Raw genomic sequence first — 7,721 nt, forward strand, 5'->3', positions numbered from 1 at the left:
CAAGTCTTCTTCAGGTCTTGTACCTACATTGTTGCTATTGCCATGGTTCCCCTGGGTGGCAAGCACTTGGTTGATGAAGTGTTGCCATGGGAAGTTGGCCATCAATTGTGACATCATGTTAGGTATAAGATTGAAACCCTGAAGGCTTCCCGGAACAACTGAGCAGTTTACCCCGAGAGGGGTGCTAGTAACAGCACTTCGTGCTAAAGGGAGTACGGACAGAGCTTGCTCCCACGTGGTAGTTAGAGAAGTGGGACAGCTGGTCACCGGGGACTGTAGGAGTTGATCAAGTGTTAACTCGTGTCCCAGAGGAGTGCCACTAGCAATTGGTTGGGAAGAGAGAATAGGATGAACAGTTGGATTTGTCATAGTGGATAGGTAAGGATGAGGGTTTGAAGGGTTGCTGGGACAAGCCTCACCTCTTGTAACAAAGGGTGGCAGGGGTGGCCCAGGAGACAACGTTGGCTCAGGTTCGTCGTAATCTAGACGAATCCTTACCCCTTTTTCCCTTTCTTTATTCACATGCTGGTTAAGAAGTGACCTTAACTCGAGGAAGTTATTAGCGACCCCTTCGGGGGTAAGTTCAACACGTGCCGGAGTGTCCGACACACCAACGTTGGGAGACGGAGCCCCAGATCTGGATGGGGTTGGTGTGTTGAAGGTAAGGAACTCGGGTGTGCTCCCCGGAGTTGAAAACGGTGCTGTTATAGTTGTGTGAGCTAGGCCACTACCCGGGGTGGAGGTGTTAGGGATCTGGTTTACCTCTCCCGGGGATCCACTTTCTGACATGGTGGTTTTGAGTGAAAGGAGCTACACTACTAGGTCTTTTTTGAGAAGAAACAGCGGCGTAGCCCCACGGTGGGCGCCAACTTGTTGATGCAACAAACACGAGACCAAGGATGGTAGCTGAGTTGGTTAGGAAAAAGGGCTAAAGGGTTCAGTTTTGCCTAATGCAGGTCGCGGGGTCCCTCCACGTTTGCAAAACGTGGAAGGAGGTTCACTAGTATGTAATTGTTATTTGCTTTGAAGTTCCTTCTTCGAGGCAAGCTCGAATCCAGAAAAGAAAGCAAATAGAATGAGTGTGTGTTGAATGTGATGAAGAGTAACTTGGAAGTGATCAAGTACTCTTTGAATGACCAGAGATTAAGGAATCTCTGTGTTTCGGAATGTCCCAGAAGTGAACATGAGTTGTCTTCTTATAGGGGAAGACATCTCCGGAAATGGCATATACAAGACTAGCGAAACCTGTTTGCAATGGAGGGTTTCCCCTTTTGGGGTTGAAGGCTTTGGACCCCTGGTTAATATAGTGTACTTGTGCAGACCTGCTCTGAGTTTGTGGGCGTGAGTTGGTGAGGTGAGTCCTCAGATGTGACTGATTACTGTTCCTCACTTTTCTCACTTTACAGCTTTTCATCCGATGAACCTTTCAACCTTTTAAGCTCTTTCATATTAGTCATTTTATTTGACCTTGGACTACTCCCGTCGTCAATATGTAATGTAACTTTGGTGTTATCAACATGCCCATACTACATGGGTAATGTGAAAGTTTTTTACAAGACCAGGATTAGTTTATTAAAAAGAACAATAAAAGTAACGAAATCTTTTAGTGTTTATGTGGTCAGGTCATATTTGGAAAATAAATCATCCTACTATTTCTCATATATTTTGATCTATGGATAGAAACAAGATATAATCATTTTTGGTTTTTGTGTTGTGTTTTGGAATATAAGGCTTTGGTTATCGAATGATTAACATTAGTGTGTTTTAGTTTGATTATTATGTTGTGTTTTATATTTATAGTTCTACACAATAGTGTGTTTTAGTTTGATTATCATGTTGTGTTTTATATTCATAGTTCTACGATAGTGTATTTGAAGTTTTTATGGAATGTTAGGGTTTGAATATTATGTTTTAGTGATCTTTTGTTATTTGTTATTTGTGGGTTTTAAGTTTGTTTTATGGCTGAAATTATGGTGTTTTATAACTTTGTACACTTTGTAGGAAAAATGTACTTTGTAGCCGAACTCCACCATATATATATATATGTGTGTGTGTGTGGTAGGGTTCATTTGAGAACTACTCTTATTGCGAGAAACATGAGAACCAATGTGAACACAAAAAAAAAAAACTAAAAAAAATCTAAAAAACACACAATTTTTTTTATTATCTTTTACAAAAAAAATCGCTATTTTTCGTTACCAAAAAAAATTCGAGTAACAATTACCAATGCACATGTGCATATGTATCATTTCTTTGACAAATTCCGTAATACATTACAAGTATTAGACAATTGCACTTTCATTTACACTACTTTTTACATTTGAAATATATAAAATGCACATGTGCATCTATATGTATGAATATGGTTTGGTTATATTTGTCACTTTATGATTTAATATGTTGTTTGGTATGATATGATATGAAGGGTGTTATTGCACATATGCATAACGTGAAAAATACTATACATGTTGGTAATGGTAGTATATTCTGGATAGTAGGAGGTAATGGTAGTGTATTATGTATAGTAGGAGGTAATGGTAGTGTATTATGGATGGTATGTGAGATGAAAAGGAAAGTGTATTCAAAGTAATGTACCAAAAACACGTTATATCATGTTCATACATATAGATGCACATGTGCATTTCTAATATTGATAACGTAAAATGTATTGTATTACGGATGGTAGTGTAAATGAAAGTGCAATTGTCTAATACTAGTAATGTATTACAGAATTTGTCAAAGAAATGATACATATGCACATGTACATCCATAATTGTTACTCGATTTTTTTTTGTAACGAAAAATAGAGATTTTTTTTTAAAAATAAAAAAAATTGTGTGAATTTTAGTTATTTTTAGATATTTTTTGTTGTGTTCACATTGGTTCTCGCAATAAAGGGTGGTTCCTAACCGATCCGTATCCTATATATATATATATATATAGGATGGATCATAAGAAAACTAGTTTAAATGAGAAAACCAAAAAATTAATGAAAAAGCCTAAAAAAAATACCAATTTTTTTACAATTTTTTATAAAAAAAATCGTTATTTTTTATGTATGGAAAAAAATTTCAAAAAAAAAATTGTACTGCACATGTGCACTAATACGGATATAATGCACATGTGTTGTACACGTATAATGCACATGTGCAATACAAGTTTTTTTTTTAAATTTATATATATAAAAAATAGCGATGTTTTTATAAAAATTTGTAAGAAAAAAATTGGTATGTTTTTTTTTTTTTGCTTTTTTTTAGGTTTTTTTAGTTAATTTTCTAGTTTTCTCATTTATATGTAGTTTTCTCATGATCCTCTCCCTATATATATATATAGGTAAAGAGTACTGTACAATATTGCTTATCGTACATTACATACGCTTCAATCTCAGCCGTCAGATCATCTTCCCGCATTTTAAAATCGCATGTTGTTTTTTTATAACAATTTCGTATGTGATAATTTTTGATGAATTCGCATGTTGTTTTTTTGTACCAGTTTCGCATATGATAATTTTGATGAAATAGCATGTTGTTTTTTTTTTATAACAATTTCGCATGTGATAATTTTTGATGAATTCGCATGTTGTTTTTTGTACCGATTTCGCATGTGATAATTTTGATGAAATAGCATGTTGTTTTTTTGTAACAATTTCGCATGTGGTAATTTTGATGAAATCGCATGTTAAAAAACTAACATGCGAAATTGTTACAAAAAAACAACATGCGAATTCAATGCGGGAAGATGATCGGACGGCTAAGATTGTATCGTACGTAATGTACGATAAGGGCATTTGTACGTTAACCTAACCATATATATATATATATATATATATATATATATATAGAGAGAGAGAGAGAGAGAGAGAGAGAGAGAGAGTAAGGTTAACATACAAAAAGCCTTATCATACATCACGTAGGAGACAATGGTGACCGTTGGATCAGGGGTATAATCACGCATGAGACCACATAATAACGCATGGGACTATAATCACGCACGTTCTATGATAATAACGCACGTTATATTTTTTGTCATGTATGTTAATGTAGGTTAAGCCTTGAAGTATATATATATATAGAGAGAGAGAGAGAGAGAGAGATAGAAAGAGAAGGGTTTACTTTGAAAAAAATAATTGAGATGAGAAAACCTTGAAAACCTTGTGTAAATCTTGTGTAACACTATTTAAAACAAAGAATTTTTTTTTTTTTTTTTGTAAATTTTAGTGCACGTAATATACATATTTCAGGCATTTTTAATTAAAAAAAATCCAAAAAGCACTGAAGGGACTTTTTTAAATAATAAAATAAAATTTTTACGTAACAAGTTACGTCTTCTTTATAAGCAACAACGTTATTACAGATGTAACATATGAAACTTAATTTTATTTTAAGAATTTGTTCAGAGCATTTGTTTTATTTTTTTTTTCTCAAAACGCTCAAAAACATGTATATTACATGACCTCTTTTTTATAAAAAATAAGTTGTTTTAGATAGTGTTACACAAGGGTTTTCAAAGTATTCATAACTTATGTGGGTTTTTATTCTAATTTTCTTATATGTATGTATGTGTGTTTGTGAGTGTGTGTGTGTAGGGCTCGACAAGCCGGCTCCAACGCCGGTGGAAGGAGTTCAATCAGAGTTCGTTGTAGTATCCTAACCTTAGGTTCCTCACTTTTTTGAGTTCTCTATATACACAAGCACGCACATAGGTTATCAATTTCTCTTATTGTTCTGTTAAACTATAGGATTAAACTGGCTACTAATCAGAGGTCACAGTCCGTCAAAACTAAGTTGATTAGAGAAATTTTTAAAAACTTGCTAATGTTGATCTTTTGTTTGTTGGAAAAAGTGTGTTTGTGTTTAATAATAAAAACTATATTATCGAGTTTAACTAACAATTGCAATACTTTGGTTTTGATTAAAACAATATTTGGTAAAAAGGATCACACCCGGATCGATATTATAAGACCTATAGTTCTCTAACACAATTAGGTTGGAATCACAATCAAAATTGGTATTAACGGGTTTGGTGTTTCAAGGCTTAGGCGTCAATAATTATCAATATCAAACAATGGACAAGAATACGCTTTGTTACTTAAGAACATATGTCACACCACAACCGATGGCGGAAACATCGGAGTGAGACGAAATACATTGCTCGAGAGTTCATAAAGCTAAATTGTGACAACTATTTAATAATAAATTTCATTTCATTGCTAAAAGAATAAATTACATTGTTTGAAATCAAATACAACAAGTTGAAACAAAATAACTTACATTACAACAAGTATTTAAAGTTTAAAATACGTTTCTAGGCATCCTACTAAGTTCCGTGCATCATCATCATCATTATAATCCTGCAACATGTTTTAAAGTATAGTTCAATACAAAGTATTGGCGAGTATACAAGTTTTGGAATACTAGCATCTAAGTATAAAACATTGTCTCATATCTAAGATAGCAATTGATATACGTAGTTGAAGCTAGCATGCATAACTATAGGTCAAACCCGAGTGTCCACAAGAATAATGTGCATCCCTCGTCACCGAAGTAATCGAGACCGTAAAACATGTTAACTGAACAATACCCTGTCGGGTGGTGTGCTACTCCTATAACGCTATAATTATTAAGGTGGCTAGTTAAGTTAATGACAAATAAAATGCATGAAAGTATTCTAGCATAAACAATCTAAGCATAACAAATAACATGTTCAGATAGGAGGGGCACGTTACCCCTCTTACTCAGTCCTATATGGACTCACCTAGGGTGGCCGAGTAAGGCACAACTCCAAAAATTTTATTGGGACGTTCCTTCACACTCTATCACTCTCTCTATATGTATATAGGGCTGTAAACGAACCGAACGTTCAGCAAACAGTTCGTGAACCGTTTGGCGGGAAGTTCGTTTATGTTCGTTTGTTTAATAAACGAACGAACATGAACAAGAAATTTCGTTCGATTAGTTAAATGAACGAACATGAACAAAGGTCTCGTTCGTTCAATTGTGTTCGTGAACGTTCGGTAAGATGTTCGTGAACATTCGTTCATTTGCGTTCGTTTATGTTCGTATGTTCGTGTTTTAATTAAAGATTTTTATACTTTCATATATTTTATCTATACTTTTTATACTATTAAACTTTTATTTATATCATTATCCTAACAATTAAACTAGGAAACCGTTTTTCACCTTGTTTATGCACCATTTCCCTTTCTTTTCTCATTATTTACATCGACGAATATGATCTACCTCCGTTCCACAATAAGGGATTCAACTTTTAGTGCTACTCTCTGTGCCATCCACCTTTATCCTTCATCGCGTTCGCCAAATTTATTAGTGTTCGCTTGTGTTCGTGAACCGTTCGTGAACACGCTCGTTTCCTTAATGAACGAACACGAACATAAAATCTTGTTCGGTAAGTGTTCATGAACCGTCCATGAACACATTTATTTCCTTAACGAACGAACACGAACAAGGCCTCGTTCGTGTTCGTTCGGTTCGTTTACAACCCTATATGTATATAAAGAGAGAGAGAGAGTGTCCGGGTGTATCAATATTAACACTCCGGGTATTAAATGTTTTTTTACCAATGTTGTTTTAAACGGCACACAGATTATAAATGGATAGCTAAAAGAATGAGAAAGAGAAGTGAAGAGGCGACCAATGGGAAGTAGAGCACATGGAAACCATTCATCTACTTGAGTTGACAATGATGATGGAAGAATTTCCTACTTTCCATTTTGTTTTTACATGTAATGGGTGACCATAAGCCTGCATATTTATGTGGCAAATAAAATAGGATGGTCCAAAATTTATTAATTAAAAATAGGATGGTCCAAAATTTATTAATTATATATTGTCATCGAACATACCACATTATCTATGTTTATTTACATTTACATTTATAATAATTTTAAAGTGTGACTTGATATTATACGGTGATGATTTCTATGTATTTATGATTATGAGTAATTTGAGGTTGGACAGGAGCTATAATGAGTTTTTTTGTGTATGATACAATAGTTGTTACGGCTTTATGGTCACAAACCTGTACTTAGGTTGTATGACTCACTTGCTTACAAAAAGAGATATATAGATCATGCATGTGCATGTGTCCGTCAATTTATATGTTCTTGCAATAGATCAGATCAGTCGAAAATACTCGTACCAGATAAACCGTCTTACCCAATTTTACCCGACCCAAACAAACTCATTACCCAAAAAATGATTTGATGCATTGCAAACGGAAGCACAAGCAAAGAGTAATCTAGAATATACCGTATAAACTAAATGATTCTAACTAGAAGCTTCAAACGTCAAAAGCTTTGATCAAGTATTTAATAAAAAAAAATAATCAAAAAGTCAACCCAAATCCCCACTTATAGGTGAGAGTCATAGCATAAACCAGAAAAGATCACAACTAATTAGAGAATTGTAATTTGAATAAATAATAAAAGATAATGATGAAAATCTCTCCTCCTTGCACAACCTTTTTGCTTTTTTTTTTTTGAAAGGTACACAACCTTTTTGCTGATGCCACATCCCTACGGACTCCTCTGTTTTCCTAAAGGCTGTGTCTATTCGCACACGCTGTTTGTCTTTTTCACATCCAAAGCGCCCCGCTTTGGCCATAGCGAGGCGCTTTGGATGTGCAAAAAAGACAACTGGCTTGGTTGGGGTTTATTTGGGTTGATGTGGGTTAGTTTGGTAGGGATTTTTGGTTGAATTAGT

This window comes from Helianthus annuus, chromosome 14 (assembly GCF_002127325.2).
Source record: "Helianthus annuus cultivar XRQ/B chromosome 14, HanXRQr2.0-SUNRISE, whole genome shotgun sequence".
NCBI lineage: Eukaryota > Viridiplantae > Streptophyta > Magnoliopsida > Asterales > Asteraceae > Helianthus > Helianthus annuus.